Source organism: Ptychodera flava, unplaced genomic scaffold, assembly GCF_041260155.1.
Source record: "Ptychodera flava strain L36383 unplaced genomic scaffold, AS_Pfla_20210202 Scaffold_71__1_contigs__length_606264_pilon, whole genome shotgun sequence".
Lineage (NCBI taxonomy): Eukaryota > Metazoa > Hemichordata > Enteropneusta > Ptychoderidae > Ptychodera > Ptychodera flava.
In genome coordinates this window covers 118,225-134,301 of record NW_027248393.1, presented here as the reverse complement: position 1 = coordinate 134,301, position 16,077 = coordinate 118,225, and the positions used below count along the sequence as shown (strand labels likewise).

The following is a 16,077-nucleotide window of genomic DNA, read 5'->3' as shown; positions in this document are numbered from 1 at the left end:
ATAGCTAATATTTACATGTTGCCACGGTTTATAAGTGCACACACCGCCATCGACGACACTGTGAAACATCTGTCTTGAGATAACGGATAGCATAGCCAAGGTTGAGCGGAAGGTCATGGGTGTCAAAGTGCTCTATATTCAAAACGCCGTTCAGATCAGTCTACTTATATTCTAAGTGACATCATAGCAAACATATTATTGACATCATAGCAAGCATATTTCATATAGCAATTAATTTCTCTGTTTCTCAGATTCTTTATTTCTTCATTTCGCCCTATAGCTGTTTCGCCATTTTGCTGATTAACATTAGCCCCAACGCTTCACATGGTGTATGCGATCCGTTAACCGCTGAGCTGATTAAGGTCCTATGCCCGAGTCGTGCGACATCAGCTCATAGCAATCGTCGTACCTCGCACTAACTCTACATTGTTCAATTAGGTAAATAAAGTCGATACTTTTAAATTATATGAACTGAAAAAAGCGACAAATAACTCACAAAACGTCACGTCATTGGACGAACGAAAATGCATTACCTTTATCATATACACAGGTACCTGAGTAAACTGTCAGATTTGTCATTTTCTTGCGTTCTGATTAATTTTTTTTTATTTTGCAAACTAGTCTGAAGATCCCTAAGCATAATAAACAATGAGCTCAAATGATCCTCATCGGGCTTAATCAAACAGATAGAAATTTTGGGATCTTTTCGAAAGCCATGATACCACAATAATGAAAAAAGAGACTATCTCAATTTTGCGACCGTAATAATATAATGCAGATATCACTGCTTTGCAAAAACAATCGATCGCCACCTGTGTAGCTTTGATAAAAAAGTAAAGACCTCTGGCCTCGGGCCACAATTTCGAAAGAGTTCCTGAAGGCCCCTCACCCCATTCTTTTTCTTAGGTAGGATATACAACTCTTTTAAGTATGCTAACACTTTAACTAACCCTAACCAAAATTCTAAACCCCTCCAAAATTTGTGTCCTGATATGTTTCTTCCACGGAAATTCCGCGATTAAAGTGATTTCTTTGGACGGGGACTAGAGGAGCTCTTGCCTATAATACATATTTGTTCATGTAAGGATCTTTTTTTCAGAGTAAAATGTCGAAAAGGGTGAAAATATTGTACCACCATCCGGAAGAATTTTTCAATAGATACAGTATCTTTAAGAAGTATGTGAGCTATTGCACGGAGGAAGACCAGCAGAGAAGCTTAAACGAAACGTTTGGAAATTTCAAGCTAAAGAGAGATTCACTCAGGGTACTGGCTGTCGGGACAGGCGATGGTATGTAACGTGAACTACGTTTTTGCATCTCATGTTGACATTTGTTATCTCCGCTAATGTAACAGTGTCCATGAATGTCATAAAAATACATATGCAAAAAAAATCAACAATAAATGTAAAAAAAGAGTCAACCATGAATGTAATAGCATCAAACCATAAAATGCAATACACAAATTAACCATAAATGTGATGAAGGTCCACAATAAATATACAAACCTTACATCAGACGTTGTTTGCCAATGTCCAGGGTTAATAAAAAGCATTGCAATTCGACTACCGTGGCATATTGTAAACCTACCCAATTAGGTTCCGTTTCTACTGCATTCTGTATATCTGTAACTCAGTCTGTATTACTATTGCATATATGAAAAACACAATGATGCAACAGTTCGTGCAATCTGATATATACAAACAGATCGGAACCATTACAGATGAAAACCAACATTAAAAAACGAAAAATCGACAAAAGTTATGAAGTAGTCAAACACACAAGCACAGTGGGTATTTTGGATGACGAAGAAACAAAGTTTTCCCATCTGTTTAAACCAACCAGAAAGTTTTCTTTAGGGCTATCGCAAACAACTACAGTTGGCAGAAAACGAGGATGTCTTCTATCACATGAAAGATTTTGAAGATGAAACATACGCTTCTCTTACAATATGTTTATAACAACCTTTGACAAACTTTGAAGAGGAAGGAGAACTTGAATCGAAAAAGTCAAACAACAAGATTTCTGATCAAAGATGAGTTAACTTTGACACCACACACTGTAAATAATATCACTCAAAACCACAATCACGAGTCTTACCTTCTCGTTCAGGACAAATGGCAAACACAGAACCAAAACACGGAGAAAAATTGAAGTAAAAAATAAATAGAGCTATTAACTAAAAGATCACATTCAGTTTCCAAACGGCCCGTTAAAGCTGGTCGACGAATGAATAGTTACAGGGGTTTGTTAGTATATGCCAAGGTCAATAACTTTAATTATGTATGGCTGCGCAGCCCACTACAAGATCCACTAAACCGACTCATAATATATATACACTAGTACGTGAAGTTGCCGTCATTGTACTCATACCTCGCCATAATAAGAATGAATCTAACCTTATTTTCCTCAAGTTCATGGATGCATGGATGCATACATACATATACATAGACACATAGATACATACATACATACATACATACATACATACATACATACATACATACATACATACATACATACATACATACATACATACATACATACAGACAGACAGACAGACAGACAGACATACATACACATACATACATACAGACAGACAGACAGACAGACAGACAGACATACGTATACATACATGCACACAGACATGCACACACAGACATACACATACAGCATGCACACATACAGACAGACAGAAAGAAAGACAGATAGACAAACACCAAAACAGACTGACTGATAGACAGACAGACAGACAGACAGACAGACAGACAGACAGACAGAAAGACAGAAAGAACAACCTACCAACATACATACTTTCATGCATGCATGCATACTTAAATGCATCGAAACATTAACTCGTTAGCTCGTAGCATTTCTTTCTAGTTTCGTATGTTATTTAAGGGGTGGCTGCACCCAAAAAGCGTATTGTGCTCAAAATCACTTTTTTGCAAATATTAATTCAAGTTTTATTAATTTGTTTAGTCAAGATTAAAATATGTTTGAATTAAAACACCATTGGAACCAATTTTGGATAATTGGATCTTCATATTTTTTTCAAATTTCTGAAAAGTGTTAGGTGCCCTATAGCTGAATGTTGCAATGTTACAAATTACTCATAAAAACAAGTGTTTAACTTAAAAAAGGAAGGCAGATGAGCTTACATATGCAGATTAAATTGAAATTATTTCACCGTTCAATTATACCAAATTAGTTCCAATCGTGTTTTCACCTTTTAGCTTGTCAAGCAGTCATCAGTTCCGTGATAAAAAAGTGTTAATTTATGCAAATATATGCAAATCACCCGATTTCCTGGCTTCCCTTTCCTCCCAAATTTCAAGATTTCCAAAGAATGTAATTCCACTCTGGCTTAATCAAATTTTCTGATATTTTTACACTGTATCCTTTAGATACCATATGACAAAACGACTGCTTTGTTTGGCCATAAAATACTTATATTTTGAATAATAGGCATTTTAATTTAACTAATCATTTTTAGTCACTTTTTCGAGTGCCAGTCTTTCAACACATGCCATTTTAGAATGAAGATAGATAATGGAAAATAAAATATTTGTTTTTTCTACATAAACTCTTGTTTCAAATGAAATATTGCATTTCAGTAAAAAAAGTATCAAGTTTATGATTTAAATTAATGTTTTCTCATTAATACCAAAATCGACGTTTTTACCCAAAAAATACATCCCCTTTATCCTTCGAGTGAATTATTGCTACCATTGTAAACTTTAGTGTCTCTGCTTTTTGAAAAAATATAGTATAAGGGGGTTTCCTTGTCATCTTAGATAAAAATAATTCTTTTGAAAAAAACTATTTTGGCAACGTGCAGCTCAACCTTCTTGAACAAATTATAACTTATTTAGTTTTCTTATGCTTATATCCTTACACTCAGGCAGTTCTGATGTACCAGTAATCGACATTTTGCAAAGTAAGCAATGCCATATCACCTACAGTGTAGTAGAGCCTATCGTGGCTGAACTGGAGAAATTCAAATCGTTGGTTGCATCGAAACAGAAACAAGGACAATGGAAAGAGTCAGGTTTGAGTTCCATCAAACTACCATCGAAAGTTATCTCGAAGAATCGCAGACGGGGGTAGCTGAGGACAACTTTGACATCATACACACTATACACTCTGCGTACGCCATGTCAGACCCAGGAGGTATTTTCGCCGGTCTTTTTGGCCGTCTTGAAAGAGGAGGGATGCTGCGTAACACCATAGCTGCTGGTACGTAACTGTTTAAAATGCTGAATGTCGCCTTTTTAGCAGCAGATTCATTTTTACTGTCTGTGGAAACACAACTGAGTAGCCAGCCAATTTTTACCTACGACTGGGCGAAAGGTTTTCAGTTTAATGTTAAGCAACTTTGTGATAATAAAAAATTACATCAGATTCTACCCTGGCTAAATAGTTGATGAAATGCCATTACGTTGGACGGCATGGGACATATTCAGTGGTGAATGAAACCACTTGGTCGATCTGTAGACTATGATCTTTTTTTTTACAGAATCAGCAACAATTTTACAAGTAACATGATGATATAGTGTAAAACTGAAGATTTGTGAAAACGTTGCCGTTTGCATATGTCACTTACTCTAAATGTACTCCTCTTATGACAACTAACTTTAGACGGGTTTGAAATCATCCTTAAATTTATAGATAGGAACCTAACAGTCATCAATGTCATGTTTCTTGTCTACTAAGGTCCTCTGGAAAAGCTGCTTGCCAAGGCAAAGGAGATACACCCTGAATCACGTCAGTGTGTAGGATCAGCCTCGCTTCGAAGAATGATACAAGGCAGACTTCCCGAAGTCGAAATTAACACCATCTATAAAAAGATCGCTTTATTAGCCGATGAATGTTTCAAAGAAGAATCTCGAGAAGGAAATATGCTGCTGGATTTTCTGACGTACACTCTTGATTTTCGGAAAAGCGTTTCTGAGAGAGTACTTAGTGACTTCATAGAATTTATGAGGGAAGAATGTTGTTACGAGAGAGACGGCAAATTATTTCTTCACACAGATGAGGAAGATATTGTTATCTTTAAAAAATAGTCTCATTAGTGATTCGGTTTCTTATTTTGGAACTCTTTTCGAACATTTCTCAGAAATAAACAAAGAGCAAAATACATAGTTCAGTGCATGGAACATCACCATGTGTTTATACATGGTGGGATGATGCAGAGATGACCGAATGATGCTAACTATTACTTCAGTACGCAAATGCATCGTGCTGATCGGACGAAAGTTTACGTACGAGTTTCTTCACTTTCTTTTTCAATGGGCACTATGGTATAATGTTAATGTAACAGTAATTTTAAGGCGCAGTATCCTTTGCGCAGTATAGATAAGATTACCATTCATAAGTAAATCCATTGTAAAAAATACACAAGAAGTACAGAACTTTTACTGGAAATTTAAAATCACAGAACATTAGTAAGGAAACTAATGTTAAGCAAGGAGCCGGGGAAATGAGCTATTATATAATTTTCATTGCGTCGAGATTTTTTAAAGCAAGGCAACTTTTGTTCAATGTTTAGTTTTAGAAGGCACTTCTGGCAAATTTACAGTGCTTTTAGATTCGAGGTTAATCGGCATATTCAGAAAGAAATGTTGTAAACCGTATTAATTTTATATAGATTTTAATTCTCCTTATTATAAGAAATAGTCAAAACACCTGTTCCCGGCTACTTGATAAATTTTCTGTACTTAAGTCCGAACTCTTTATTGCGATTACAACATTTAAACACGGCCCACAACGCAATCACATCCTTCGTGTACCAATAGTAGAAACTGATCAAGATATGATACAAGGAATGTTAACCCGATTTTTCACAGGCCTTTAATACATATATCTTTTCAGGTTAATCAACCACTGTCATACATACAAGTTATCTGGTCCTTCAATGTATTATTTCAGATTCAGATTCAGATTCAGATTCAGATCGACAAGTGCTATTTGTTGTAGTTACCTTCTCCAGACGTTTAACATCCATCATTCAGTTTTTTGATAGTTGGGTTTAATACCATATCCTTTGTGGAAAGTACGTGATTTCCCTAATAAATCGAGGCTTATGTACTCACCCAGATCCCAAACCCTTGTGCAGATTTTAAGGTGTCTTTTTGGGGAGGCGGATGCAAGTCTTTGAAATAGCTGCAAATACAGCTTCATTGTTCCCTATTTTTTTATTTTTTTCCGGAGAAATGTATAACTGTATTACTTTATGATAAATAAAAGTGTTGTTATGATATTACTTGTGACGAGTCGAAGAGAGAAAACTTCCTACGCAACAACAACGGTATTATTTAAAGCAGGCGAATTCTATTTTAGTCTCCAAAATGTGACATTGGTAAAGAGGTTAAACTACGGAGTCAAAGTTAAATACTTTCCAACTTTTCCCCACACAGAAACTGAACAGGTTGGACCAGTCACACGTCTCTTAATCCTACTGTTTTCAATGTTTATCTCGACAATAATTCTATCGCGCGCTTTTGGAATCTTTACCCAGGTTCTTGAACCTGGATGGTCAAACTAGGCTGTGCTGGCCATCTTCATCACCCCTTTGCAATGGTTGGGTCACTTAGGTGACCTGGAAAGCAACATTGTGATGACTTCAGAAAAAGAAAGACGTATACGTAGGAAAGTTCAGGTTAGGCTGTTGTGGCTACTGTCAACGTAGCTGCTGTGTGGACCTCTGTGTACATGTCCCCTTCACTACTTTGCCCTTCACCACAATGGAGGGGTACATGGTGGACGAACACAAATTGTCTTACAGAAAACTAGGTGTCTGCAAATTTATCTTGCTGGGATCAAAGACTACATTTACAATAAACTAAGGGCTCGGCTACTACTCCGGCGTCTACACGCACTCTAGTCCACTCTGCGTGGCAGGGCTATGTACGGCTACTGCGTAGTCAATGCTTGTCATAGCCGAGCACTCTTGACTCACATTGGCTGTAGGGCTAATAGCTAACCATCGCACATCGGTTGGTACCGTGACAAGAATTAATTTAAGTGAATACTAGTAGTAACCTTCGTGCATTTATTTTTCGGTCACGCGTACGTTAGTCCATGCAGTTAAAAACGTCTCTTCTGCCGCCATGGTTAGTCGCTCGCTACTACGTTCATGGTGCCCGGAGCGGAGCTAGTACCACCATTCTGTAAGACGAGCATTTGGGAATATATTGGTCGTTACATGCTCACTGTGTTTTGAATGTCGTTGCAAACGGCTTTGCTAGGTCTGCATAGTTTTCCCTGTTAGATGAACGTCAGTGTCGTATTTGTAGGGCATTTGGCAAAATAACGATTTTGTTTGCTTTTTTCGGCATCGTAACCGTCTAACAAAGAGTCAAGGGTGACAAAGAGTAATTTCAATTCACTGCCTACATGCAGGGTTGTCAGCCTGATGTAACAGCCATTTTCTGATTTCCAATCGATATAAATTTGTGCGTAAACAAGAAAAGTGAATTCATGAATTTTAACAGACGTGGTGGGTATGGCCTAAATTTTGCCCAAATAGGTCATACCCACCATCTCTAAATCTGTGTGGTGAAAAGCTGCCATGAATAAAAAAGCATTGAACCCAACTTTCAAAAATTTTCAAGGGAAAACAGCTTTATTCTTATACTTTTATCAGTTTTATCCTAATATTCGTTCCATACTTAGGAAACATTTAGTTTTTATGGCCGGGGGTTGGCTTGCAAATGCTTCCTGCGCATCAGTAAAAATACTCTCTAATTGATTCCCAAAAAAATTGATGACCTTGTAAGATGACAAATATTCCATGGCCCCCAATTGCTTGAATAAGTATAGATCCAATTTTGAATGGTAACACTAGCCACTACCGGTGCATAGATACAATACAATACAATACAATACAATACAATACAATACAATACAATACAATACAATACAATACAATACAATACAATACAATACAATACAATACAATACAATGCAATACAATGCAATGCAATGCAATGCAATGCAATGCAATGCAATACACAATACAATACAATACACAATACAATACAATACAATACAATACAATACAATACAATACAATACAATACAATACAATACAAATTGTACCAATTTGGGCAATTAGAATTGCGACAGTGACAAAAAACAGTAAATGAGACGACAGAACAAGATACGACCACAGGAACGTGACATATTAAAAACACTTTAAAAATTTGAGCCAAAGCAAATAACAAATAGGCGCAAGAATAAATTTCCCAAAATATTGTTAAAAAGTACATATACTGAAAACAGCGATGCATGAATAAAAACAGAACTATTAACTGTATTCAGAGATCCAACTGCTGTGTTTATAAAAAGTTTTTTCATTTGTTGGTTCTTAAAATCGGAACACTTAGTAAATGATCTACAATAGAACCGTGATCTTTGCCCCATCTCTAAGCAAGCTTACTATGGCGGAGTCATCAGCAAACTTCACAATGTGTCTGTCCTGATATTGACTCCTACTGTCGTCAGTATATAGTACATACAGGAGGGGAGAGAGAACGCAACCCTGAGGCGAGCCTACTGATGTAAAGCATTCGTTTGATACGCAGCTGTTAACCCCCACACATTGACCTGTTTGTTAAAAAAAATATAAAATCCAAGATAACAGTTTTTCGGCAAGCAGGTGCGGTTGTATGGTCTTAAATGCCGAGGAAAAGTCAACAAATAAAACACGTGCATGTGTTTGTTACCTTCAAGATGTTTATACACCAGATTCAGTAGAGTTAACGTTGCCAGTATGAGATCCAAATTGGAGCGAGATAACAGTTTCTCGGCAAACAGGTTCGGTTATATGGTGTTAAATGCCGAGGAAAAGTCAACAAATAAAACACGTGCATGTGTTTTGTTACCTTCAAGATGTTTATACACCAGATTCAGTAGAGTTAACGTTGTGTCCTCCACACGCCGTCCCGCCCTATAAGCAAACTGTAAAGGGTCTAACAAGAGCTGAACTTTATCTAAAATTTTCCGTTTGAATTTCCGTTTGATTTCAGTGCAAGAGAGGTGGGCGCAACTGGCTTAAAATTGTTGAAAACCATGGGATTGTTTTTCTTTGCAACGGGTACAACAGTAGCTCGCTTCCACACATTCAGAACTTTTTGAAGGTCAAGCGACAGCTGGAAAATGAAATGAAATATGTCTCATAGCTGCTCGGCACAAAACTTTAACGCATGACCGCTGATATTATCTTGACCTTGGCTTTTTCTGGTTTTATTGCTTCTAAGTGACTTGAATACGCTATCTTTGTCAATCAGCACCCGTTCATCGGTGATGACACTTTCTTTGATATTACCCTGCATCACCGAACAAACATGGACATCAAACCGTAAATAAAATTAATTTAGTTTATCGGCGAATTCATGATCAGTATAATGACAATGGCCCATCTTAATAGCCCCGTTCCCATTTGTTTTGTTTTGTAAACCAACCGTAGATTTTATACCATTCCATGCTGAAGCAGCCGAACCAGAGCTTAATTTATATATAACATCAGTGGAAAAGAATTCATGAAAGAAAGATATATGGACCTCTAGCCAAAAGACCAAGAAGTGATGTCAGATGTTTCGAAAATAGTAAGCGCATCCTGCCCAGCATGTGGCACCCGCCCTATATCAGTTTGTAAGTCAAATAGGTAGTGATCACCAACTAAGGCCCAATGTAATGTTTTTCGAACAGAGATATTGTATTTATCTACCAGCTTGTGATGCCTGCCAAAAAGTGTTTGAATGTAGAGACTAATAGAATCTCACACCCCCAAGGACCTGGGATCAGATTTCTCACACGAGTTGGGGATATTTTGTCTCACACGAGCCGCAGGCGAGTGTGAGACAAAATATCCCCAACGAGTGTGAGAAATCTGATCCCAGGTCCTTGGTGTGTGAGATTCTTTTTCTCACATGACCACAAAATGCGTTAAATTCATATTGGACACGTACAATATTATCAAAAATCGTGACAACTCTGTCGTCTGCCGCTGTACTTTGACCTGCTTACTTTGTAGTTCTAGTCCGTGTGTTACTCGTCGTGCCATTGGATAACATTTTGCGCGTGGAACAAAAGAGACTGCATCATCCAATCAGAGGTCGTGTAATATTTACTGCAGAGTGTGGGACGGTTTCTGAGAGTGTGGGATCGATTTATCCCACACTCTCGATCCCGCACTCCCAGCAGCCAGGAATGTGAGAAAGTCTTTCTCTGGTTTAACCTTGATTTAACAGTTATAAGAGAGATGACTCTGTCGCTCTACAAAATCACCATATGAACTGCATGCTCTTGCATATCGAATAAGCTGGGAAATGTATACCCGATGAGCTGGTGAGAGTGGAATATTACTGATAAGGTGTGGCAAATTGATGATACTGAAGTTGAAACCATCTTTCTTCTCATATAGCCTAGTAGAAATGTGACCATTGCAGTCAACTTAAAGGAAAGCAGATGTAAACCAGAAGAGGCTGTTTCTGTAGTTCCTTTAATCTCTAATTCTCGAGGATATATCATAGCGAGATGATCACTGAATTTGAAGTTATTCATTGAAATAACATGGAATATGTGCCTAAATGTTAGGTTGAAAGTTCTAGCCATAGGGACCTCTTTCTGCTTGATTAGGTTCTGGATAAATTCTGCCTCGCATGAGAACAGAAATAAATCGGAAAGCATGGGAGCAAAGTTAGTACCCATAGGAATTCCTATACACTGTTGCAAAATGTGTCCTCAGAATTCAACAAACGTGTTGTCGATGAGGAAATCAAGCATACCGATAATGTCTTTCTCGGTATAAAAAACTTTAGCATTAGTTGTATTTTAACAAAATATCTATAATTATATCCTAATACAGCTACATATTTGTAACGGCGTGAACCGTTTTTGTAGAAAAATGCTTGGTTGATAATGTTTTTAAAGCTTTCTTTCAATTCATCATGTGGTAGGCCTATTGTGGTATACAATGTGGAAAACCGAAAAGTTTATTTAATAGATCTTATTTTTTTAAATAGATTTTAATTTCAATTTTATCCAAGAGTTCCTTCGAATTTGTTACATTCCACATTTGATTTATACCACTCGGAAAAAAGACAACATCAGAGTATGCTTGAAGTCCCCGTTTATTGGTACAAAGAACAGAAGTCAGTATCTTCGATAACTCTGTTGTTTAACATTTTGAAGACCTTGCGATGAACTTAGCTTTGTATGGTGTTTTGTTGAGTTTTGGTATCCGTTATAAGCTAGGCAACTTATGTGGTCATCCTTAATTCGTTGTAATACTAACATTATATATGAACGAATTATGGTTTGCCAAAATTTCAGTTTTGTTTAACATTGATTGCCTGCAAGTGGAGTTGGTAGAGGTCTTAATAACACAAAGTTCGGCTATAAGACATTAAAAATAATACTTCTTACAGACAAATACAATGTAATTGGCAGCTTTATCAGCAGGGACTACAATATATTTGTCATGGATATCAGGCAAACACTTAATAGCATGCGGATCTTTAAAACAGAATAGTGTCTTCTGCAAATATGTGATTTAAGTCGGCCAATACGGCACGGACTATTTTCCTCACAGATTTGACCCATTCTGACAATGTGTCTAGCAAGTTCAACTTAAAAGATGGGGGCACTTTTGGAGTCAAGGACATCTTTTAGATCTTCACACACGATGAATAATTAAGGTTGACACATTATACAAACCAACATTATGCAAAACACTCTGTCACGATAGACATAGTTCGTAATATACTCGAAAATGTTCGACATTTGTCTATCTGTGGTAACATGTCGTTAGTACTGAAATGCTATGGCGAAAACTAAAAATAAACAACACTTATGACTAAACTCCACGTTTTGAAAATTTGGTGTGTATATCATTTGGCTGCATCCCAACGCCGTGTTATAGGTAACATTGCAGACACAGCACGTTTATAAAGATTCATACTCTAACAGTAGTAGTAAGTTAATATGGAACAAATATAAAGAATAAAATTGACGGAAAGTATAAGAATGGAGCTGTTTTCCCTTAACCTCCCTGAAAGTCGGGTCCGATGCTTTTTTTATTTAGCTTCATAAAGCTGACGCCGTAGTTTGACCTTTTTTACAGATATCACATATTGTTACTCTATCTCTGTCAATGCTGGCGTCTGATTTGAATGATTATAGTCGCTCAAGCGGCTTACTGACTACGCATGCCAAGATTCATAATATACTATGCGAGTAACCGGAAGTGCACCCTACTTTAATGGGCGCCGCCATGTTTTTTTTTGAGTTCTTGTAAATAAACAAATATGAAACGTGCAAATTATTATTTTATAACATGCCATTTATAAAATATATCTCTTTTATTTTATTATTTTATATTTTATAATTTTTATTTCGGGAGAAATAAGTTTAAACAGCGATCAAAAAAAGGACGCTGATACATTTACAGAGCAATAAGTACAGTTTAGAGACAAAAAACTAAACCATGGCATTACAGTTGAGAAGAGACTTTCCCAAGTTACAGATGCTTTACATTATGTTTCAAAATTTTCCCACTTCAGTAAAGCTTTCTCAATACAGTTATTTCTTTTGGAAATATACATTTCAACTCTCTTCATGATTCGCACATTTGTTTTCACAATATTAAAGGATGGGATCCTATTCTTTACCTTGCAGTCGTAAATAGTCTTCTTAGTGACAAGAATTAGGTGATTCAAAAGTGAGTTAAAAGATGCATCTCCTAAGAGAATTTGTTTGGTCGATAGAGTAGGAGGTGCATCAAGTGCAGAGCCCCATAGGAACAAAAGGTTCTCCATAAAGTTTGCATACATTCACATTCTACAAATAAATGAAGAATGGTCTCGTCAACTTTTTGACAAAAAGTACACAAGTTACTGTTAACTCTGGGGGGATTCATACGAAACAAAATACGGTTTGTATAGAGGATATTATGATTTAACTTCCATTGGAACTCTTGTAATTTTGTTTCCATTGTAACTTTAAATGGCAGTGCAAAGATATGACCCCACTCATCTTTATCTACAGTTAGAAATTGTGAAAAATACAGAATACTCTTTGGGGGAATAACAAAACATGTTGTGAAAAGTTTTCTAATGGTCTTTAGAGCACATTTTGTCAGTGGCATAATTTTGTTGCAGATTATTACACTGATAGGTAATTCTGGTCTAATTACTTCAACATTACATTTCTTCCATTTCGATGGAATTGACTGTAAAATACCTTGCCATTGTAAAAGATGATTAAGATTACAACCCATATCTGATAAATCAATCCATGTTTTTATATTATTATAACGGTTAAAGATGTCTACAATATACACTATACCCTTGTGGAAGAAAAACTTATCAAAAACTGACTGATTGTTGATGCGGATTTCTTTGTTGTTCCAGATGATTTGTTGTGAAATACCAAAGTTATTACAAGGGTTTATCTCACTCCAAAATTCCAGCATTTCATTGAAAAAACCTGGTAATTGAACAGGGAGAAATTTTACACTGTAATTACATCTGAAGATGAGACTGCCACCAAGTGGTTGTAAATAAAAATCCAGAAAAAGTTTCCATGGTAATTTTGTCTCAGAAATGTAACGCTTAATCCATGAAATTCTAAAAGCTTTGTACAATGCAAAAATGTCTATCATACCTATTCCCCCTTCTCTGATATCACCTATTAATGAGTTCCTACTGACCCTATCTGGGCCATTCCAAATAAATTTGTGAATAACACTGTTAATTGTTTTGATATCTGAGAATTTGATAGTAATAAGGTTGAAAATGTACAAAAACTTTGAGATAATCAATGATTTAACTATTTGGATTTTACCAATTAAAGTAAGCCCTCTGGATCGCCAGTGGCAGAGCAAACGAGAAATAGAGTCGAATGGACCTTTAATATTTTTGTTATAAGCAGACGCATGGTTATATGAGAAGAAAATACCGACAATTTTAATTGGGGTGTCAGGCCACCTTATACCAAAGAGTGCATCCTTTCTATGCCTCCATTTACCGAGCCACATAGCTTCCGTTTTGTTACGATTTATAGAGAGACCAGATGCTAAATGAAAACTGTTTAAAAGAGAAAGAAGATTCACAGCAGATACTTCGTCTCCCAAAAACATGTTAAGTCATCTGCAAATGCAGCATTCTTGATTTCCTTGTCAAAGATACTTATACCATGAATATTATCATTTTGTCGAAAGGCAGCTAAAAGTACTTCCAACCCAATGATAAAGAGAGCTGGAGATAAGGGGTCTCCCTGACGAACACCTCGCTGTAATTCAAAATATCCTGTTGAAAGGCCACGGTTAAGTACACAACTAGTTGGATGTGAATAAAAACACGTATCCAATTTATAAGAGAGGGGCCAAGTTAAATACTTCCAGAGCTTTATATAAAAATGGCCATTCTAGGCTATCAAAAGCCTTTTCAAAATCTATGGCCATTAGAATACCAGGTAAGTTTTCCATTTTGTGTACTCCATAATACTATCTATAATTCTTACACAGTCACCAATTGACGACCCTTTATAAAAGCAGACTGGGTCTCATTTATAATACTATGCAAGATCTTGTCTAAACGTCTAGAAATACATTTCGCACCAATCTTGTAATCGACATTTAAAAGTGTAATGGGCCTCCAGTTTCTAACGAAACGTTTATCCTTTCCTTTTTTTCAATGAGAGTGATAACCCCTTGTTTCTGACTATTTGACAATTCACCATTCTCATACGCTTTGTTTAAAGCATTAACCACATAGCGACCTATAAGAGGCCAGAATTTAACATAAAATTCAACAGAGAGGCCATCATTACCTGGAGTTTTATTAAAAGGCATACTAGAAAGGGCCTGTAAAGCTTCATTGTAGGTGATGAGGCCATCACAAGAAGCACTGTCTTGATCAGCTAATTTTGGTAACTTAACCATATTGAAAAAGTCACCTATAGAATCTGAATTCTCAGAATTTTGTTTACTGTGATAGAGTTTTGAATAAAATGACTTAAGCTCTTTTGAAATCTCTTGAAAGTCTGTAATCCTTCTTCCTTCATCATTGATAATTTGGGTGATGTGGGACCTTTTAGAGTTGGCTTTTTCCAAACTGAGAAAATACTTTGTATTTTTCTCCCCTAACTCATACCAGTTGGCTCTGGAACGGATTATGCTACCTTCAACAACATGATTTAATTCTATCTGCAATTCCTTTCTGATACCTTCAATATCATCTCTGATTTCATTAGAAGGATTAGAAGCTAGTGCTATCTCCAGTAGAGTAAGTTTGGACTCAAGATCTGAGATATTATCTCTCCTGGCTTTAGCTTTTTGTTTCCCAAAAACAAGAGAAGCAGACTTTATTTTGTATTTTAAGAAATCCCAAATCTGAACAGGATCCTGTGAGTGATATTCATCTACCCAATTTTCAAAGTTGCTGTAAATAAGATTGATAAACTGATCATCCAGAAGAAAGCTATTATTGAACTTCCAGTAGGAACGTCCTAGGCTTGCTCGACTATCACCAATGGAGAGTGTAATTGCAGAATGGTCACTATAAGTGCAAGAAATAATACCTGTATCTGAGATAGCTTGCTGCAGAGAGCTACTCACTAAGAAAAAGTCTAAACGACTCTGAATTAACTCGGGACGCAACTTGCGCCATGTAAAACGGCTTGTGGATGGATTACGGACTCTCCAAATATCAGAAAGATCAAACTTGGCGCACAGCTCATTCAAAATAGCTGCCGACTTTTTCCATGTAGTTGGGTTTCCCCTTTCCTGTCTAAATTAGGATTGATAGTCATGTTATGATCCCCTCCCCAAATAACTTCTCTATCTGGTTCTATTTCCATTGCATGAAGCATTTCAGTGATCTGTGAAAGATATGAAACATGCTCAGTTTCATTATTTGGACCATAACAATTAATGAGCAAATAAGGCTTTTCAAAAATATCAACTGAAATTATAATAATCCGACCATCTTTGTCAGTACTTACATGATTAATAGAGAAAGTTACATTTCGAAAGATGACAAGTACACCTCTACTGTTGGAAGTACCATGTGA

The 16,077-nt window shown here is 36.5% G+C and overlaps 1 long non-coding RNA gene across 1 annotated transcript; it reads left to right on the top strand.

The window, feature by feature from the left end:
• The first annotated feature begins 1,168 nt into the window (after positions 1–1,168).
• On the top strand, positions 1,169–6,262 carry LOC139128802 (uncharacterized). Its single transcript, XR_011551418.1, has 3 exons — positions 1,169–1,289; positions 3,902–4,236; positions 4,714–6,262. It is a non-coding gene; the product is annotated as an uncharacterized lncRNA (long non-coding RNA).
• The last annotated feature ends 9,815 nt before the right edge of the window (positions 6,263–16,077 follow it).